The sequence below is a fragment of the Oryctolagus cuniculus genome, chromosome 7 (genome assembly GCF_964237555.1).
Source record: "Oryctolagus cuniculus chromosome 7, mOryCun1.1, whole genome shotgun sequence".
NCBI lineage: Eukaryota > Metazoa > Chordata > Mammalia > Lagomorpha > Leporidae > Oryctolagus > Oryctolagus cuniculus.
In genome coordinates, this window is record NC_091438.1 from 131,067,282 (window position 1) to 131,090,180 (window position 22,899).

The window sequence follows — 22,899 nt, forward strand, 5'->3', positions numbered from 1 at the left end:
CAGCACTGGCATTCTATATGGGCGCCGTTTCTAGTCCCCGCTGCTCCTCTTCCAATCCAGCTCTCTGCCTGGGAAAGCAGTAGAAGATGGCCCAAGTGCTTGGGCCCCTGCACCCACATGGGGGACCAGGAAGAAGCACCTACCTCCTGGCTTCGGATGGTGCAGCTCCGGCCGTTACGACCATCTGGGGAGTGAACCAATGGAAGGAAGACCTTTCTCTCTGTCTCTTCCCTCTTACTGTCTGTAACTCTGCCTCTCAAATAAATAAATAAAATCTTTTAAAAAAAGAAAATTACTAGTGAGTGACTTTGTATTTCTTTTTCATACTAAGTCTTTGAAATACCATGTGCTTTTTTTGTCTATGTCACATATCAATTTGTAGTATTCATATGTCAAGTTCTCAGTGGCTACCATTTTGGACAGTGCAGGAAAAGGTTTAGATCATCTCTATTTCAGTACATGTGAGAATGAGCTAGGCTGTGTTCTTAGAAACCTGAACAAAAACTTCTTTGCTTCTCTAACATGGTCACATGACCATCTTGAACAAACATTATGACCAGGAAGTAAGTAATGCACCCAATAGTTTACCACAAATCACAAGTTGTACCCTGGCAGTGCAGGAGAGGGTTAGGCTCCACCTGAGCTCTATGTACGGAATAGACGTGTATTGCTTTGATCACCTGGTATCCATTTGTCTGGCCTCAAGTGATAATGTTTGGGGACTTTGTCCTCCCTACATGGAAGAGGACTAGAAAGCAGAAATATCAGTGGATGATACCACTGGAAAGTATGATCCCAAGGGTTATAATGGGTATCACTTTTCTGTTTTACATATTTCATTTTTTTTGTTTCTTGTGAGTAGCGTGTACTATTTTACTTTATTTTTCTTTTTAATGAAGCCTTTCTTTTTAACTTAGCCTTCTTTGTTCTAAAAAGACTAAGGTCAAAAGGGGTAATGATTTAATGTTAGGCAGACCAAATGGTTGGTGTTCCTTGGATAGTCCTAGCTTATACCATTTTTACACTGTAATTATTAAGAGAAACTCTTTCATCTCCAAACTGTACCATCTTTGGAGCAGATGGTCAGCCACTATAACATTTTAAATGCATGATAAGTACTGACATGGTTAATTCAGACTTTAAAAATATCTTGAGACAATAGAATTATTTGATAGAAATACCTTGAAGTGCAATAAAAGAGAGTAGTCACAGCTTGTAATTCTGCATCCACGAGGAGTGAGGTATTCCAGGAGTTAATTTTCCTAACTGAAGCTTGCCCTTTAAGCGTCAAAACATTTTAACATTTAAGCACTTTCGATGAAAATATTACTCTGTTATGCTGTGTATTTCCCAGACTTGCCAGGTAGAGGAGGACAAACATAATTGAACTACATGTTGCTGACACAAGTCATTGCAGGGCATCCTGCCGGTGGACAGAGGCTCACTTGTGTGTTGTGAATGGATTACAGGGGTGTGGAAATGTGATCCCTCCACATCTCCCCTTCCCAGGGAAGCCAGGCAGGGACTGGGTAGCCATCAGTTGGCACTGGCTGTTTCCCTCTTATGTCATCTCGATAGATTTTGTTTTCTAGGTGCATTTCGACTTGTGAAAGGCCAGGAAGCACTCTGTGTTGTTGTGTGTTATAATTCCGAGATTTTGACAGGGTCGCCTGGCTGGTCGTCCGGGTTACAGAGGGACTTATGTTGGTGCTGGATGTCTCCAGACGGAGCAACTGGTTCGCCCTCTTTGCTGTACTCTTCCTGTTTACTCTGCTGGCCATTGCAGTTGCTTGCCATTGTCTTTCCTATTTAGTCTGCTTTTAGGTTTGTTAGGTCAGGTGAAACATGCTTGAGCAGAGCTTGCCTCTTCTAGCTGAAGATTGAGTTGCAGCTTTTTGCATTATTGTCGTCGCCGTCGCCGTCGCCGTCGCCGTCTTCTTCTTCTTCTTCTTCTTCTTCTTCTTCTTCTTCTTCTCCTTCTCCTTCTCCTTCTCCTTCTCCTTCTCCTTCTCCTTCTCCTTCTCCTTCTCCTTCTCCTTCTCCTTCTCCTTCTCCTTCTCCTTCTCCTTCTCCTTCTCCTCCTTCTTCTCCTTCTTCTTCTTCTTCTCCTTCTTCTCCTTCTTCTCCTTCTTCTCCTTCTTCTCCTTCTTCTCCTTCTTCTCCTTCTTCTCCTTCTTCTCCTTCTTCTCCTTCTTCTCCTTCTTCTCCTTCTTCTCCTTCTTCTCCTTCTTCTCCTTCTTCTCCTTCTTCTCCTTCTTCTCCTTCTTCTCCTTCTTCTCCTTCTTCTTCTTCTTCTTCTTCTTCTTCTTCCAGGCAGAGTTAGACAGCGAGAGAGAGAGAGAGGCAGAGAAAGGTCTTCCTTTTCCGTTGGTTCACCCCCCAAATGGCTGCTACAGCTGGCGCGCTGTGCTGATCTGAAGCCAGGAGCCAGGTGCTTCCTCCTGGTCTCCCATGCGGGCGCAGGGCCCAAGCACTTGGGCCATCCTCCACTGCCTTCCCGGGCCACAGCAGAGAGCTGGATTGGAAGAGGAGCAACCAGGACAGAATCCGGCACCCCAACTGGGACTAGAACCTGGGGTGCCAGCGCCGCAGGTGGAGGTTTAGCCAAGTGAGTCGCAGCACCGGCCGCATTATTGTCTTCTAAGCTTGTTTCTGTGTTGCTGCTACACTCCACATGCGTCAGATAACCCTAGAGTGTAATGTTAGGCCTTCCCATTAGAGATGTAGATATCTTAAACAGAACTCTTCTATCTCAAGAGCTAGTTATGGCTTAAATATATATATATATTTATATATATATATGTGTGTGTGTGTGTATTTATGTAATTTGAAGAAAGTTAAATAAATTACTAGATGATTTGTTGTAATGCAATATTACAGTGAAAAAAAGTCATACTTTTATATTTTATATATATTTGGAGAGAAAAAAACAGAGACAGAGGAGAGAGAGATTCAGAAAACATGGAGAACATGGAAAACAGTTACACCCTCTTTAAAAGTCAACCTCTGCAAGGCCAGTTATCATGCTTGCTCAACAAATGGACCCTTGTTGCCATTCTGAAACCCCATGTCCTCTGTTGGACAACTGATCTCAGCCTATAAGGCATTTCTGAGGCTTTCATGTTATTATGCACAGGGGAGCCTTTTCCATCATTATAAATGACAGTGGGGAACATTCCTGGTTCATACAGAATCTTAATATCATACTTGGAGCAGTATGGCAGAAGTTTAAAAAGTAAGGACTTCAGATATAATGAACCTGGGATTGAATTCTGGTTTTAGGATACACTAGGATTCTGGTTCTAGGATGCATTGGACAAATTCCCTAATCCCTACGAGCCCCCATTCTTTCACTAGGTTTTGGTGAGGATGAAATGAGAGAATGTATGTAATTAACTAAACATAGTCTCTAGCTTATAGTAAATGATCACTAAATGGTGATTTTTTATCATTACTATTAATAATAATAACATGGAGGTAGTTAATGTTGAATGGCAAGATTTATATTTGGGGAAAATGTGATAAAAAATAAAAAATGATATTTTTGTCAGTGGCTTAATTTTTAGTAATTGGTTTCCTAACATATTTCTCAATAAATTGTGACATATATGAAAGATTCTAAAGTGGAGACCCTCTAGAGCTACTTTGTTTTTAGAAATCCAAGGTGTTTACTGTGTAGCATCATTTTCTTTGCAAGATTATTCCAGACTAGTAAATACTTCCGGCAAGATGATTGCCCTGGATTATAGCTGACTCATCATTTTACAGGGTCTGCCTTCTACTTTTTTGGAAACTCAGTACATTATTTGTATTTTACTTAATTTCTATGTAATTTTCCCTCTATATCCAACATTTCTCAAAAAAGAACAGATAGACATGTTTCCCTTAAGGAAGTTTCCAAGAGGACAATGAGTATTCTGACCAATGCCAATCTTTCTCCTGCTCGCTATTGCAAAAAAGATGCATAAATCCGAAAAGAAACAAGATTCTTATTTCTACTCAAATTATGTAGAGAATCGGAAACAGTGTTGTTTTCAAATTATGAAAAAAAAAAAACCTCAACAAATAGCAAGTTCACAACTTTCCTTGAGCTCATCCAAGTATTGAAGTTCCTAAGAGCAGATCCAGCATAGGAAGACAGCAGTCTGCAGGGTGAAATGGGCCATGAGCACTGACTTATCTGGGTAGGAAACCATCAGATACCAGTAAGAATTCAGCTAGGATTGCAATAGATGACGTTTGGCTGAGTGCACACTGGGTTAGATCCCTAGGGGCTATAAATAACAGGAGTGGGATCCACACCCTCTCACAAACATTTCTCCATGAACCCTACTGTAATTCACAGAAATATTTGGGAAAGTCTCCTGTGCGGTGACCTACTAGAGGAAAAGAACAGAAGCTGCTATCAGTCAGGTGAGAAACTCCATGTGGACCCTTCTCCCTGTATCTCTGATGACTGAACATATGAATTAATGTGGCATGCATGTAGAAGGGGAAAAATACTGTCACTGTTAGGCTATTGGTGGAATGCCATTACAGCTGAGGCAAGGAACAGCCCTAGAGGAAGGGAAGATCTGACTTTCTGGATTCAGAAGTAACTTAGAGGAGAAATGGGATCAGCTTTGAGATTTGGTGATATGCAGTGCTTGCCTAAGATTAACGCTTAATCAGAACAACAGAGGACATTTCCTCCCCCACCTCAAACTAGGCTAGCAAGAGAAGACAGAAAAAGATGGTGAAAGAAGGGTGTTGTGACATAGTGGATTAAGCCGCTGCCTGAAATGCTGACATCCCATATGGGTGCTGGTTCAAGTCCCGGCTGCTCCATTTCTGATCCAGCTACCTGCTAATGTGCCTAGGAAAGCAGTGGAGGATGGCTCAAGTGCTTGGGCCCCTGCCACCCATGTGGGAGATGTGGAGGAAGCTCCTGGCTCCTGGCTTTGGCCTGGCCCACCCCTGGCTGTTGTGGCCATTTTGGGGAGTTAACCAGCAGATGGAAGATCTCTCTCTCTCTCTCTCTCTCTCTCTCTCTCTGCATTTCAAATATATAAAAAATAGAATAAATCTTAAAAAATAAAAGAAAAGATGAACACATTAAATAGCTAGCAAGACAACAGGCGTTAATTCAGTCGTATCAGTAATCCCATTAAATGTGATTGGTTCAAACATGCCCATTAGAAGATAGAGATTGCCAAATTGGAAAAAGAGCAAGATCCAACTTTATATACACTATCTATAAGAAACCCACTTTATTTTTTAATATTTATTTTTTATTTGAAAGGTAGCATTACAGAGAGATACAGAAAGATAGATCTATGTACTGGTTCACTGCCTACCTGACTACAATAGCCAGTTCTGGGCCAGGCCAAAGCTAGGAGCTTCTTCTGGGTCTCCCACGTAGGTGGCAGTGACTCAGGTATGTGGACCATCTTCTGCTGCTTTAACAGGATAATTAGCAGGGAGCTGGATCAAAAGTGGAACAGCCGGGATTCCAACCAGTGCCCATATGGGGTGCTGGCATTGCAGGAGGCAGCTTAACTTGCTATGCCACAACACCAACCCCAAGAAACCCACTTTAAATGCAAAGACAGATAGATTAAAAGTAATAGGACAGGAAAAGATAGGTTGTGCAAACATTAATTCAAATGAAACTTAAGTCTTTAGGTTAATATCAGGTTATCAAAATAGACTTAGAATAAGGATTATTATCAGGGATAAAGAGGGACATTAAATAATTATTTAAGGCTCACTTTGCCAAGAAAACATAACAACAGAGCTTCAAAATACATAATGCAAAAGTTGATAGAGTTGAAAAGTGAAATAGATGAATTCACAAAATATTTCAAAAACCTCAATGACACAAAATTTGACAGCTTGGGTGAAGTGGACCAATTTCTTGAAGGATACGAACACCATAACTCATTCAAGAAGTATATTTCCTGGGGAAATTGAATTTGTTGTTAAAAATCTTCCAAAAAATAAAAACTCAGGGACTGGATGGTTTCAGTGCCAAATTCTATCAAATATTTGAATGCTAATTCTATAGCATGTCTTCAAGAAATTGAAGAGAGAGCAACACTTCCCAAAGTATTTAATGATGCCAACAGTTCCCTAATAATCAAATCTGGCAAAGATATTACAAGAATAGTTCTTGCAAAGATCCTCATTCAAATATTAGTAAATCAAATCTAGAAATATATGTGTATGCTTTTTTTGTTTTTTAATTTTTAAAGTTTTTAATGGGTCCCAAATGTTTTATTTTTTGATTAATATAGAATTTATTTATTTATGGGTCCCCAATTTTTTTTCATGATTAATCTAGAATTTATTTTTTCCCCAGAAAGCTTTTATTTGAATATAAACTTCATGCTTTTCATAAATAAAACTTTAGGAGTATAGTAATTCTTCCCACCATACCCACCCTCCCCACCCCTCTTCCTCCTCCCTCTCCTATTCCCATTGTTATTTTTTACTAAGATCTATTTTCAATTAACTTTATACACATAGATTAACTCTATACTAAGTAAAGAGTTCAACAAATTGTATGAAAAAAAAAAAAAGCCTGTTCCTCAACATTGAGACAAGGACTTTTCAAAGTCATTGCACCTTGAAGTGTTAATTTTACTACTATAGATTACCTTTTAGGTGCTCTATTAGTTTTCACAGATCAGGGAAGAACATTTGGTATTTGTCCTTTTGGGACTGGTTTATTTCACTAAGTATGATGTTTTCCAGTTTCATCTATTTTGTTGCAAACAACAGGATTTCATTTTTTAACCGCTGTGTAGTATTCCATGGTGTATATATCCCATAATTTCTTTATCTAGTCTTCAGTTGACAGGCATTTGGGTTGATTCCATATCTTAGCAATTGTGAATAGCTAATTGTGAATTGAGCTGCAATAAACATGGGGGTACAGGTAACTCCTTCATATGCTGATTTTATTTTCTTTGAGTAAATTCCCAGGAGTGGGATGGCTGGGTCATATGGTAGGTCTATATTCAGATTTCTGAGGTAGCTTCATACTGTCTTCCATAGTGGCTGTACCAGTTTATATTCCCACTAGCACAGTGGATTAGGGTACCTTTTCTCCCACATCCTTGGCAGCATTTGTTGTTTGTTGACATCTATGTGAAAGCTTTCCCTTCATGGGGATGAGGTGAAAGCTCATAGTGCTTTTGATTTGCATTTCCCTGATGACTAGTGATCCTGAGCATTTTTCATGTGTCTGTTGAGCATTTGGATTTCCTTCTTTTGAAACACCTAGTTAATTCCTTTGCCCATTTCTTAGCTGGGTTGTTTTGTTGTTGAGTTTCTTGATCTCTTTATATATTCTGGTTATTAATCCTTTATCAATCACATAGTTTGCAAACAATTTCTCCCATTCTGTTGGTTGCCTCTTCAATTCTCCATTAAAATGTTAGTATATAAAATCTAGGAGTATATATATATATATATATATATATATATATATATATATATATATGTATATGCTATATTTAATACATCACAATTAAGTGTAGCTCATCTCTGGAATACAAGGCTAGTTTAACACTGGAAAATCAATCAACATAATACATTGTATTTACAGAACCAAGGAATAAAAACAGTATGATTATTTCAATAGATTTAGAAAATGCTCTTGATCATCTGTATATAAAGATAATTGAAAATGAATCTTGATGTGAATGGGATGGGAGAGGGAGCGGGAAATGGGAGGGTTGCGGGTGGGAGTTAGGTTATAGGGGGGAAAAAGCCACTGTAATCCAAAAGCTGTACTTTGGAAATTCATATTTATTAAATAAAAGTTAAAAAAAAGAAAGTGCTCTTGAAAAATTTAATATCCATTCATGATTAAAACTGAGAGCAAACTGGGAATAAATAGAACTTCCTTAATCTTGTAGAAGGCATATACAAAACCTTACAACTTAATAGTGAACACTAAAAACTTTACCCCTAATATCAAGAACACAGCAAGTTGTTCTCTCTTAAGATTCTTACTCAACATTATATTGGAAGTTCTAGACGATACAGTAAAGCAAGAAAAGGAAATGACATCCTGAGGGTGAGAAAGAAAGCAATAAAATGATATCTATTCACATGTAACTTGATTGTCCATGTAGAGAACCTGAAAGAATCTATATAAAAGGCTCCTAAGACTAGTGAATTTTAGTAAGGTTTCATGGTACAAAATCAATTGCATTTCTGTATATTAAAATGAAAATTTGGACTTTGAAATTTAGAGAACAATGCCTTTATATAATGCACCAAAAGTTTTTCATTCTTAGGTATATATCTAACAAAGTAATATGCAAGATATATATTCTGCAAACTAGAAAATCCTGATGAAAGAAATCAAAGTAGACCAAAATAAATGGAAATATATACTGTATTCATGAACTGTTGGTAAGATGTCAGTTTTCCTAAATTTTTATTTATAAATATATTGTTCTCTGATTATTATAAATAATGAGATCCAGGTTTATAACTGAGAAAGCAGTTACTAATAAGCAAAAGTGTGAGAATGAATCCTTTGGTGCTTGATTAGAATCTGAGGTATCAATATTTACTCATATACACGCTGATAGAAACAGAAGCCCAGATGTGTATACATGGCTAAGTACATACACATGTATCTCCTAGAAACAGTGACATCCCAGTAGCAATGAACACAACGAGTGCTAAGATCTTGATTTCTAAATGTCATTATCCTGTAAAAGGAACCAGGATTCCATGGAAAAGGAGACTCCAGGACTTTGTAGGGAAAATGAACCTGGGGTATCTTGTGGCTCCTGAAAATAAGAAAGTGCTAACCATCACCAATAATGGGAACATGTGGAATACAGGAGCCAGCCTATAAGCCTGGAAAAGCTCTCCATGGCCAAAGCTGGAGATTTGAGTCCAAAATAAATTAAGATATGTTGGGTTATAACTCAAAGGATAAAATAAATATCCACAAGCCCATATTGTTTAAAAAATGTTGAAGAAATGGGCTATTTGATGGGGGAGAAAAGAGAACTCTTCCTACAGAATTCCGATGAATAAATAAGAGACTGAGAGAAGTAGAAAATCACCATTAGAAAACTACATTCAGGAAAAGTGGAGCCAAGATGGCGGAATAGTGAGGACGTACACTGATAGTCTGGGAAAAGATAGTTTAATAAAAGTGGAGTTACTGTAGTTTCAGGGAAAGGCTCGGGAAAAAATTGCAGAGGAAACTCTTCCGGATCTAGTGGATGTGACACAGACGACCTATGGGGAGAGCAAGGATGCCCATGGCTCCGGAGCCCAACCATGGAGTTTATGCATCTGCGCTGAAGGGGAGGTGAGGCAAATGCTCTGTAACCCGAGACATTGATGGGGAAACAAGATAGAGCCTAGAGGGAACGAGGCTTGAAGCCCCACTGGGGAAAGTTCACCAGGCTAACTAGAGGAGAGAGGAAAAAAAAAAAGGGACCAGTACAGACGAGTTTCTCTCTCTCTGCCAACCTTGCAAAGGTGAGCAAGACAGAGAGCAGGTGCCATTTTGGACATACGTAAAAGCTGCGTGACCTCAGGGCTGTGCGCAACCTCAGAGCTGTGCCTGCCGTCAGTCAAACAGAAAAACCTGACTCTGGGGTGGGGGGTGAAATAACAGGAAGTAAGGATTTAGTGAATGTGTGGAGCTAATGAACTGAGATGGTGAAAAAAGAGACGGTGGGTGTGAGAACTCACAGAGTTCATGTGAGTACTCTCCAGAGACACTGCAATTTGGTAACCTTGGCAACCTGGTGGGAGATTGCAGGAGAATTTGAGCCCATACTGAGGGCAGCACAGATTCTTTGTGTGGTCCTTGGGAAAGAGCAGATGAATGATATACCCACAGGAGCCAGAGATAGGAAGCTGACTACCTTCAATTCTGCTCAGCTGTGTGGTATTACTTCCCTTCCGAATAAAAAAAGAGAGAGAGAGAGAGAGAGAGAGAGAGAGAGATTTACCCCGCCTAACCTGAGTGTGTCACCTTTGACACACCCTTAACCCTGAAGAACCAAACAGAGCTCTCTGGCCACACCAATCTCAAGCCTCTAAGTCTCCTCCAAAAGAATACAGTACACTTAATACAGTCATAGTATAACAAGAAAAAAACACCACAGCGAGGGAAGAAGAATCCAAAGAATATCTCCACAATGCCAAGCAACAAACACAGAATCAGAGGAAACAAGAACAAGGAAGATGTTATGATGCCCCCAAATGAACAAGACACCCCAAGCCAAGATTATGAAGATGATGAGAGAGAAGAAATGCAAGATACGGATACAGATTTCAAAAAATTTATGATAAGAACATTTAGAAGTTTTCAAAAACAAATTCTTGAACTACAGAAATCCTAACTGGACAGGATAGAAAATCTCTCGTGAAAATGAAATCTTAAGGAGGAATCAAAATGAAACGCAGAAACTAGTAGAACAGGAAAGTGTGATAATGAAGAGAAATCAAAATGAAATGAAGAACTCAATAGATCAAATGACAAACACATTAGAGAGCCTTAAAAACAGAGTCAGTGAAACAGAAGAGAGAATATCGGACTTAGAAGACAGAGCACAGGAAAGTATACAGTCAAACCAAAGAAAAGAAGAGGAAATTAGAAATCTAAAAAATATTGTTGGGAATCTACAGGATACTATAAAAAAAACCAACATTCGGGTTCTAGGAGTTCCTGAAGGCATGGAGAGAGAGAAAGGATTAGAAGGCCTTTTTAGTGAGATGCTAGCAGAGAACTATCCGAGTTTAGAGAAGGACAGAGACATCCTAGTACAGGAAGCTCATAGAACCTCTAGTAAACATGACCAAAAGAGATCCTCACCACGACACATTGTAATCAAACTCACCACAGTGAAACATAAAGAAAAGATCCTAAAATATGTAAGAGAGTGTGGGGAGCAACTCGGACTAGACTAAGTTACTGGAATTAAGACTTATTCTATGCATCTGCTCTCCCACAATATGGCACTGGGAGAGGAGTAAACAACTTCTACACAGCTGCCTCCAGTTCAACCAAACAGGAGCTGATCCTGCTCCTGATTGGAGGAGAGCAGCGTACTCGGCCTGTGGGTAGCAGAGTTGGGATTGGTGGAAGAGGGCTATAAAGGAGGAGAGAGACAACATGCACCAGGTCTGAGCAGCCCCCGAGAGAGCCGGCCGGCAGTGTGCCACTCCCCCGCGGAAGTGGGGAAAGTGGCAGGGGGAGCCGCCCTTCCACGGAGGTGGAAGGATCGGCAGCCAACCCAGGAAGGACCAGCAGCAAACCCGGGAAGGGCCGAGCAGACGAAAGAACAGCGCAGGGTCCTGTGTCGTTCCTCCACGAAGAGGGGGAGCGACAGAGAGAAACGTCAGATTACTCTCAGAGGATCTCCAATTAGACTCACAGCTGACTTCTCATCAGAAACCTTACAGGCTAGGAGAGAATAGCGAGATATAGCCCAGGTACTAAGAGAGAAAAAACTGCCAGTCCAGAATATTATATCCTGCAAAGCTCTCATTTGTGAATGAAGGTGAAATAAAGACCTTTCATAGCAAACAGAAATTGAAAGAATTTGTCGCCACTCGTCCAGACCTGCAAAAAATGCTTAAAGATGTGCTACACACAGAAACACAGAAACCCGGCCATCAATATGAAAGAAGGTAAAGGAAGAAAACCTACCAGTAAAAGATCATAGGAAGCTCAAATCATATACTAGAAATATCTTTGTGAAAACGGCAGGGCAAAGTTACTACTTATCAATAGTCACATTCAATGTTAATGGACTCAACTCTCCAGTTAAAAGGCACAGACTGGCTGAATGGATTAAGGAACAAAACTCATTTATTTGCTGCCTACAAGAAACACATCTTTCCAACAAAGATGCATGCAGGCTGAAAGTAAAAGGTTGGAAAAAGATATTCCATGCCAACAGAAACAAAAAAAAGCAGGTGTAGCCATCTTAATATCAGACAAAATAAACTTTACCACAAAAACTCTTAAGAGAGACAAAGAGGGGCGCTATATAATGATTAAGGGTTCAATTCAACAGGAAGATGTAACTATTATAAATGTATATGCACCTAATTACAGGGTACCGGTTTATTTAAAAGATATGTTAAGGGACTTAAAGGGAGACTTAGATTCCAATACGATAGTACTGGGGGACTTCAATACTCCACTCTCAGAAATAGACAGATCAACGGGACAGAAGATCAACAAGGAAACAGTAGATTTAAACAACACTATTGCCCAAATGGATCTAATAGATATCTACAGAACTTTTCATCCTACACATAAAGAATTTTCATTCTTTTCAGCAGTACATGGAACCTTCTCTAGGATTGACCACATACTAGGCCATAAAGCAAGTCTCAACAAATTCAAAAGAATTAGAATCATACGATGCAGCTTCTCAGACCATAGTGGGATAAAGTTGGAAATTAGCAACTCAGGAATTCCTAGAGCATATGCAAACACATGGAGATTGAACAACATGCTTCTGAATGAACACTGGGTCATAGAAGAAATCAAAAGAGAAATTTAAAACTTTCTGGAAGTAAATGAGGATAACAGCACAACATATCAAAACTTATTGGATATGGCAAAAGCAGTGTTAAGAGGAAAGTTTATAGCAATAGGTGCCTACATCAAGAGATTGGAAAGGCACCAAATAAATGAGCTTTCAGCGCATCTCAAGGATCTAGAAAAACTGCAGCAAACCAGACCCAAATCTAGTAGGAGAAGAGAAATAATTAAAATCAGAGAAGAAATAAATAGGATTGAATCCAAAAAAGCATTACAAAAAATCAGCCAAACGAGGAGCTGGTTTTTTGAAAAAAAAAAAAAAATAAACCAAATTGACACCCCATTTGTCCAACTAACTAAAAAAAGAAAAGACTCAAATCAATAAAATCAGAGATGAAAAAGGAAACATATCAATAGACACCACAGAAATAAAAAGAATCATCAGGTATTACTACAAGGACTTATATGCCAGCAAACAGGGAAATCTATTAGAAATGGATAGATTCCTGGACACATACAACCTACCTAAATTGAACCAGGAAGACATAGAAAACCTAAATAGACCCATAACTGAGAAAGAAATTGAAACAGTAATAAAGGCCCTCCCAACAAAGAAAAGCCCAGGACCAGATGGATTCACTGCTGAATTCTACCAGACATTTAAAGAAGAACTAACTCCAATTCTTCTCAAACTATTCAGAACAATCGAAAAAGAGGGAATCCTCCCAAATTCTTTCTATGAAGCCATCATCACCTTAATTCCTAAGCTGGAGAAAGATGCAGCATTGAAAGAAAAGTACAGACCAATATCTCTGATGAACATAGATGCAAAAATCCTCAATAAAATTCTCGCCAATAGAATGCAACAACACATCAGAAAGATCATCCACCCAGACCAAGTGGGATTTATCCCTGGTATGCGGGGATGGTTCAATGTTTGCAAAACAATCCATGTGATACACCACATTAACAGACTGCAGAAGAAAAACCATATGATTATATCAATAGATGCAGAGAAAGCATTTGATAAAATACAACACCGTTTCATGATGAAAACCCTAAGCAAACTGGGTATAGAAGGAACATTCCTCAATATAATCAAAGCAATTTATGAAAAACCCACAGCCAGCATCCTATTGAATGGGGAAAAGTTGGAAGCATTTCCACTGAGGTCTGGTACCAGACAGGGATGCCCACTCTCACCACTGCTATTCAATATAGTTCTGGAAGTTTTAGCCAGAGCTATTAGGCAAGAAAAAGAAATTAAGGGGGTACAAATTGAGAAGGAAGAACTCAAACTATCCCTCCTTGCAGCTGATATGATTCTTTATTTAGGGGATCCAAAGAACTCTGCTAAGAGACTATTGGAACTCATAGAAGAGTTTGGCAAAGTAGCAGGATATAAAATCAATGCACAAAAATCAACAGCCTTTGTATACACAAGCAGTGCCATGGCTGAGAAAGAACTTCTAAGATCAATCCCATTCACAATGGCCACAAAACAATCAAATACCTTGGAATAAACTTAACCAAGGACATTAAAGATCTCTACGATGAGAATTACAAAATCTTAAAGAAAGAAATAGAAGAAGATATCAAAAAATGGAAAAATCTTCCATGCTCATGAATTGGAAGAATCAATATCATCAAAATGTCCATTCTTCCAAAAGCAATTTATAGATTCAATGCGATACCAATCAAAATACCAAAGATATTCTTCTCAGATCTGGAAAAAATGATGCTGAAATTCATATGGAGACACAGGAGACCTCGAATAGCTAAATCAATCTTATACAACAACAAAAAAAGCCAGAGGCATCATAATACCAGATTTCAGGGCATACTACAGGGCAGTTGTAATCAAAACAGCATGGTACTGGTACAGAAACAGATGGATAGACCAATGGAACAGAATAGAAATACCAGAAATCAATCTAAACATCTACAGCCAACTTATATTTGATCAAGGATCCAAAAACAATACCTGGAGTAAGGACAGTCTATTCAACAAATGGTGCTGGGAAAATTGGATTTCCATGTGCAGAAGCATGAAGTAAGACCCCCACCTTACACCTTACAGAAAAATCCACTCAACATGGATTAAAGACCTAAATCTATGACCCAACACCATCAAATTATTAGAGAACATTGGAGAAACCCTGCAAGATATAGGCACAGGCAGACTTCTTGGAAAAGACCCCGGAGGCACAGGCAGTCAAAGCCAAAATTAACATTTGGGATTGCATCAAATTGAGAAGTTTCTGTACTGCAAGAGAAACAGTCAGGAAAGTGAAGAGGCAACCGACAGAATGGGAAAAAATATTTGTAAACTATGCAACCTGTAAAGGGTTAATAACTAGAATCTTCAAAGAGATCAAGAAACTCCACAACATCAAAACAAACAACCCACTTAAGAGATGGGCCAAGGACCTCAATAGACATTTTTCAAAAGAGGAAATCTAAATGGCCACAGGCACATCAAAAAATGTTCAGGATCACTAGCCATCATGGAAATGCAAATCAAAACCACAATGAGGTTTCACCTCACCCCGGACAGAATGGGTCACATTCAGAAATCTACCAACAACAGATGCTGGCGAGGATGTGGGGAAAAAGGGACCCTAACCCACTGTTGGTGGGAATGCAAACTGGTTAAGCCACTATGGAAGTCAGTCTGGAGATTCCTCAGAAACCTGAATATAACCCTACCATTCAACCCAGCCATCCCACTCCTTGGAATTTACCCAAAGGAAATGAAATTGGCAAACAAAAAAGCTGTCTGCACATTAATGTTTATTGCAGCTCAATTCACAATAGCTAAGATCTGGAATCAACCCAAATGCCCATCAACAGTACACTGGGGCTGGCGCCGCGGCTCACTAGGCTAATCCTCCACCTAGTGGCACTGGCACACCAGGTTCTAGTCCCGGTCGGGGCGCCGGATTCTGTCCCAGTTGCCCCTCTTCCAGGCCAGCTCTCTGCTGTGGCCAGGGAGTGCAGTGGAGGATGGCCCAATTATTTGAGCCCTGCACCCCATGGGAGACCAGAATAAGTACCTGGCTGCTGCCACTGGATCAGCGTGGTGCGCCGGCCACAGCGTGCTGGCCGTGGCGGCCATTGGAGGGTGAACCAACAGCAAAGGAAGACCTTTCTCTCTGTCTCTCTCTCTCTCACTGTCCACTCTGCCTGTCAAAAAAAAAAAACAGTAGACTGGATAAAGAAATTATGGGACATGTACTCTATAGAATACTATACAGCAGTAAAAAACAATGAAATCCTGTCATTTGCAACAAAATGGAGGAATCTGGAAAACATCATGCTTAGTGAAATAAGCCAGTCCCAAAGGGACAAATATCATATGTTCTCCCTGATCGGTGACTACTAACCAAACATCAAAAAGGAAACCTGGTGAAGTGAAATGGACACTATGAGAAACAGTGACTTGATCAGCCCTTGTCATCACTGTTGATGTACAATTTAATGCTTTATCCCTTTTAGTATTTTTTTTGTTCTACTTAATACTATTGGTTGAACTCTGTAATTAACAACAATTATTCTTAGGTGTTTAAAGTTAACTGAAAAGAGATCTCTGTTAAATATAAGAGTGGGAATAAGAGAGGGAGGAGATGTACAATTTGAGTCATGCTCAAGCTTCCTTGCCCCAAATGGTGGAGTTAGAAATGTGCCAGGGGATTCCAATACAATCCCATCAAGGTTGCATGTACCAATGCCATCTCACTAGTCCAAGTGATTAATTTCAGGTCACAAAAGATCATAATGATAGGTCTGAGAGTCAAAGGGATCACATAATCAAGACTAGTGTCTGCTAATGCTAACTGATAGAATAAAAAAGGGAGAGAACGATCCAACATGGGAAGTGGGATACAAGCAGACTCCTAGGATGGCAGATGTCCTAAATAGCACTCTGGCCTCAGAATCAGCCCTTAAGACATTCGGATCTGGCCGAAGAGCCCATGAGAGTATTTTAGGCATGGAAAATCAAGACACTCTGGAAAAAACAAACAAACAAACAAAAAAACAAAAACAAAAAAAACCCTAAATGAAAGATCTCTGCGAGTGAGATCCCAGTGGAAAGAACGGGCCATCAAAGAAGGAGGTACCTTTCTCTGAAGGGAGGAGAGAACTTCCACTTTGACTATGGCCTTGTTGAAATAAGATCAAATTCGGCCAGCTTAGGGGGCTTCGATGGCCTTGGCAACTCACAACTAGAGCCTCGGGAGATTGCTGACGCCTTAAACAAGAGTGTCAATTTGTTAAGTCAACAACAGGAGTCACTGTGCACTTACTCCCCATGTAGGATCTCTGTCCTTAATGTGTAGTTCAATGTGAATTAATGCTATGACTAGTGCTCAAATACTATTTTGCACTTTGTGTTCTGTGTGGGGGCAAACTGATGAAATCTTTCCTTAATATATACTAAATTGAACTTCTGTATATAAAGATAATTGAAAATGAATCTTGATGTGAATGGAATGGGAGAGGGAGTGGGAGATGGGAGGGTTGCGGGTGGGAGGGAAGTTATGGAGGGGAAAAGCCATTGTAATCCTAAACTGTACTTTGGAAATTTATATTTACTAAATAAAGGTTAAAAAAAAGAAAACTACATTCAGGCTTGCTGAAGACAGGTTACTGAAATCAGTGGGTGAAAACTTGAGAAATTAGACATTAGTGTAGTCTCGAAGTATTTGATACTCCCTAATATTAGTGAACTACAAAGGGAAAAATAGGACCTTTACAGTGTAGAAATGTAGTAAACATTACGTTAAGCAAGGGACGAAGTTAACCATTACCAGTAATAAGAAATATTGACTTCATCTCCCCTTTCTGCAATGTAATACTCTAAGAAGGGTACATCATTGCTGTGCTGTTCTTTCTAAAACCCCATTTTCCCAGTGTAATCACAAGAAAACCTCAGATAAACCTAAATTGAGGGACCATATATGAAATACCTGACAGAATTCTTTAGAGGTGTCAGGGCAGGAAAGGTAAGGAAAGGGTGAGGAATGGTCAGAGATCAGAGGAGACCAAGGAGAAACCACAACTTCAGAGAAGAATCTGTAGCCCAGTTAATAGTGTTGTACCAATATCATTTTCCTGGTTTTGATGATAATGCTGTGGTTATGTAAGATGTTGTTGTTAGGGAAAGCTGGGTGAAGGCATATGGGGTCTCTGTACAATCTTTCCAACTCTTCTCTAAGTCTAAAATTATTTTAAAATATAAAAGAAAAAAATTAGGAAGAGTTACATGTGGTTTTGTTATTGAATAGCCCTGAAGGAAATAAGTAAAGAATCCTTTGTGCTATAAGGGGATACTATGGACACCTTTAAACCATGAATGGCACTTGTAGAACATCTTGCGCCCCTGGGACCCCCTGTGCTCTTTGGACTGGAGTTTGATGATTACTATGATAGGATTGTCTGAACCAACTTATTTGAAGACACCCTATTTTAGATGTGTTATTTCACTTTTTCTTAAAAGTTGCTTGAGAAGGCACTATGTACTGTTACAAACAATATTTTTTTAAAAGATTTATTTATTTATTTATTTGAAAGTCAGAGTTACACAGAGAAGAGGCAGAGAGAGAGAGAGAGGTCTTCCATCTGCTGGTTCACTCCCCAGTTGGCCGCAATGGCTGGAGCTGCGCCAATCCAAAGCCAGGAGCCAGGAGCTTCTTCTGGGTCTCCCATATGGGTGCAGGGGCCCAAGAACTTGGGCCATCTTCTACTGCTTTCCCAGACCATTGCAGAGAGCTAGATGGGAAGTGGAGCAGCCAGGTCTTGAACCGGCGCCCATATGGGATGCCGGTGCTTCAGGCCAGGGCATTAACCCGCTGCACCATAGCGCTAGCCCCACAAACAATATTTTTAAAATGTATTTTGAGAGGCACAGAGAAACAGAGAGAGTGAGCTCCTACCCACTGGTTCATTTCCTAAATGCCTGCAGTGCCTGGGGAACCAAAGTCAGGAGCTGGGAACTCAATCCATATCTCACGTGAGAGGCAGGGACTCAGTCACTTGAGCCATCTCTGCTGCCTCCCAAGGTGTACATTAATGAGAAGCTGGAATCAAGAGCCCAAGCCAGGCATAGAACCCAGGTACTCTGATGTGGCACATGGGCATCCGAACTTCTGGGCCAAATGCCCAACCCGCTTTTTGAAAAGCTAGTTTTCCTTCCGTTAGAGGGATGATTTTTCTCCCTTTTTCTTTTACTGACTGTGATCGCTGGGGAGTGGGTATGCAGACTGGGAGTCCCCCTTCTAATTCCAGCCGCCCTTCCTAGCTAACACAGCTTTCAGCTGTCTGTCTTCCCTCCCTGCCTTCCTTTGGTAGTGAGAGGCATGATCACTGCAGTTCTCTTTTGCTTCTATCAAGCTGCTTCACCCACTTACGCTGTTTGCTTGACACCTGAAGGCATGTGGGTTTCGAATCCCTGGTGAATGTAATAATTTGTCTATGATTTGTGGTGTTTATTCATGATCTCTTCTAACCATGGCTCCTTTCCAGTTTGGACAAAGCTTCCAATCCTGCTCCTACAGTTCCTCTTTGGAGTTGCAACCTTGGATTTGCTTTCTATGCTTCTACCTCATTTGTCTTTGCAGCATATTAGGTGGGCTGTGGGTTGCCACCCCCACCCAGGACACAGAGTCTGTATAGGTAGGATGCACAGACTGACCAGAAGCCATTGTTTGTCAGCACAGGATGGAGTGATGCCCGAGAGTACCTATCCATGTCTCAGGCTGCCCAGTGTAGGATCTTACCAAATCTGAGAGGCTTGTCATGGCACACCCCACTCCTTTTGCACTGAAAGCTTCCATCTGGAATATCATCTCCCTCACTTGGCTTAATGCTTCCTTAGCAGGAAACCTTCCAACATCAGCCTTTGCAGGTTCTTAAACCCAAACTCAGCACAAGGCCACATCCTCACCTGGGAGAAGGAGCAGAGCCAGACTCCAGGGTTCAGGTGCCAATCAGAATCTCTACCTCCAACTTCCTGGTGCACTGGAAGGCCCCGGGCCCTGTGCCTTTTGGCTCCTTTTCTTGTTCTAAGTTTAGCAAATTTTGCACATGCTCTGTTCTTAACAGACTGAATCCATGGATATGACAGTTAGATTCCTTCATCTGCTAAAATCAAAGTCTCTCACACCTGTTTGGTGTCTAGACCTGCTAAAACTGTAGAGGAGCGTAGCTTTCTAAAGCTCACTCTCCCTGGGCCTTCACTAGGATTCTCGAGATGACTCATGGACTTTCACAGATGTCCATATTGCCAAGACCTCCTGTAGAAACTTGGAAACTCCTATGTATTTTCTGAAGTTCCATAGGGATTTTTTTTTTTTTTTTGACAGGCAGAGTGGATAGTGAGAGAGAGAGAGACAGAGAGGAAGGTCTTCCTTTTGCCGTTGGTTCACCCTCCAATGGCCGCCACGGCTAGTGTGCTGCGGCTGGCGCACCGCGCTGATCCGATGACAGGAGCCAGGTGCTTCTCCTGGTCTCCCATGGGGTGCAGGGCCCAAGCACTTGAGCCGTCCTCCACTGCACTCCCTGGCCACAGCAGAGAGCTGGCCTGGAAGAGGGGCAACCGGGACAGAATCTGGTGCCCCAACCGGGACTAGAACCCGGTGTGCTGGCGCCGCAAGGTAGAGGATTAGCCTATTGAGCCGCGGAGCCGACTCCATAAGGATTTTGATGTGCAATATCAAATAGGATCCCCAGGCTGCCAGAGAGTTTAGTTTACATATTTTCTTAATTTCTCTTAGTATTTTTTTCTTTCTGTTGATAAATCTATTATCATTTTACTCAAGGCATTAGTTCTAAATAGATCAGGGGCTTTGCTGTCATATAGACGCCCCTGCTGACATTCCCTACCTATCTGGCAGAGCTGTGTTCCACGATGGGCTTCCTCTTATCCTAGGCATGTAGGAGTGTAAGAAAGGTTAAGAATAATGCTCTGGGGGCTGGCGCTGTGGCATAGCGCGTAAAGCCGCCTCCTGCAGTGCGGCATTCCTTACGGGCGCCAGTTCCTGTGGTGGCTGCTCCAATTTAGATCCAATTCTCTGTTATGGCCTGGGAAAGCAGTAGAAGATGGCCCAAGTTCTTGGGCCCCTGCACCCACGTGGGAGACCCAGAAGAAGCTCCTGGCTCCTGGCTTCAGATCGGCACAGCTCCAGCCATTGAGACCAATTGGGGAGTGAACCAGTGGATGGAAGACCTCTCTCTCTCTCTCTGCCTCTCCTCCTTTCTCTGTGTAACTCTTTCAAATAAATTAATAAATCTTAAAAAAAAAAGAATAATGCTCTGATGTTGTGTATGTGACTTTATACCCCAAACTGTTTATTTTCAGATAGTCAAAGGCAAAAAGGGTGATGGCTGGCGGCTATTTTTTTTTTTTTTTTTCATTAGAAGCAACTGACCAAGGTACACAAGCAGGCTGGGTGATTTTAAGGAGGGACTGGGACTTGCAGCAGCTCTTTGTTTTCTAAACACAGTTCTAGGGTGGTGTTTTCCCCACCCAGTGAAAGCTTCTCCTGGATGGTAGAAGACGGACACCATGGACCCCACTGGCTTCTTCCCAATTGTCACCTTACGTCTGGTGGGCATGATTTAATGACTTATTCCTACCATAACAGCAGTATTTTCCTTCTCTCTCTTTGGAAGAATTGAGAGCACAAGGTTGGGAGTCAGATGGACCTAGGGCTGAGCCCTCATGCTGATGTGTGCCCAATGGTTTGCCTGGGACGGGAACTAAGCCTCATTTTCATCATCTGCTAGGTGGGGGAAGGGAAGTATGTCTAGAAGAGTTGCAGTGAAGATAATAATAATATCCCCACTTTACAGATAAGGGAACTGAGGAAGGGGATGATAAGCAATTGACACAGTCCTACAGGATTTGAACACAGATGGTCTGGTACTGCTTAGAGCTGCTTACTCAGTCCTTCTACCGTGCAACTCTACAGAGGACAAAACAGGTGCTTCTCACTTCTATCTCACCATGGCCCAGCTTAGAGATTTCTGCAAACATTGTCCAATGTCCTACACATGATTATTTTATTAAAAATTTTTAAAAATGTATTTATTTGAGAGGGAGGAAGAAGGCGAGTATACTCCCATCCACTGGTTCACTTCCCAAATGTCTACGACTGCCAGGGGCCTAAGCTGGGAGCTGAGAACTCAACTAAGGTCTCTCAGGTATGTGGCAGGAACCCAAGTACTTGAGCTATCACTGCTGCTTCCCGGGATCTGAGTTAGGAAATGAAGTGGGGATCTGGAGCTGGGAATTGCACTCAGGTGGTCCAATGAGGAATGTAGGTGTCTAAAACCACCACACTAAATACCTGACTCTATTTCAGTTTTTGAATTATGCTCTTGGAATATTTTTAATTTTTGCATTAAGCCTTGCAAGAAATACTGGCAACACATTACTCAGGTGTTCAAAGAGAGGGGAATGAGGGTATGCAGGAACTTAAGCAAAGAGAGATTTGCACAGGCTGTATTTTTATAAGTATTCATGGATATTGGTTTCTACCCTTAAAGGTAGTATTTAAGGTCACTATAAAATTACTGCTTTTAAAATGAATGAATGAGTGAAATGCTTAGTCAATGAGATAGCAGCACAGATACTGGAGTATAGTAAGCACTCGCCTCCCCCTCTCTCTCCTCCTTGGATCTTAGCTTGATCTGTTATTTCCCTCCCCCACAAACTGATGTTATAGGCCTCTCCACCAGCATTATACTTCTTATTGATCAGGTGTTCTGATGAGCATGGTGTTTAAGTGCTACAACTAAAGTGCCTTTTAAAGACTGACAGGAAATTAGGATAGAAGCTACTTTGGGTAATGGAATTATGTCTCAGATATCAAGGCAAGATGTTGGGCAGATCCTAAAAATGTGGAATACAATAGGGCTAAGTGTAAGGTTTTGTCGTGGGGTCCAGGAAATTTACTGCTTGAGTATAGGTCAGGCGAGGTGTGCGGTTTGGTAGCCCCAAATATAAAAAGATTTGGGAGTTGAAGGTGATAATTGTATTGTGTGGAGCATGGAATCAGTTGCTCTCTAACCTAAAAAGAACAATGACCTAAAAGAACAACGGCTTAAAGAAGCTCAAAGTTTGTAAGTGTCTGCCAGATTTAGAAAAAGCAGCACAGGGGTGAAACAGCAGCACCAGGAACCCGTGATCCTCCTTTCTTGTTGCTCATCTTCCACATGACTGGCAGGTCCACCTCCCAGCCAATGGAAGGGGAACAAGAAAGGGAAAGTATGATCCTACCTTTGGAAAATATGACTGGGGAATTACAAACTTCCAGTCAGCTCACGTCCCGCTGGCTAGTGGCTAGCCTCCTGGCCATACTTTCCTACAA

The 22,899-nt window shown here is 41.0% G+C and overlaps 1 protein-coding gene across 7 annotated transcripts in view; it reads left to right on the forward strand.

Moving 5' to 3' along the window:
• The window catches only part of HIVEP3 (HIVEP zinc finger 3), a 490,847-nt gene that overhangs the window by 80,671 nt on the left and 387,277 nt on the right, over positions 1 to 22,899 (forward strand). For 2 of the 7 annotated variants that reach the window (XM_070078655.1, XM_070078654.1), the window contains exon 3: positions 4,346 to 4,413. The exons of the other annotated variants lie outside the window; for them this stretch is intronic. The gene's annotated coding sequence lies outside the window, so the exon portion shown is untranslated. The remainder of the gene's footprint in view (positions 1 to 4,345; positions 4,414 to 22,899) is intronic. 7 annotated transcript variants of the gene reach the window in all.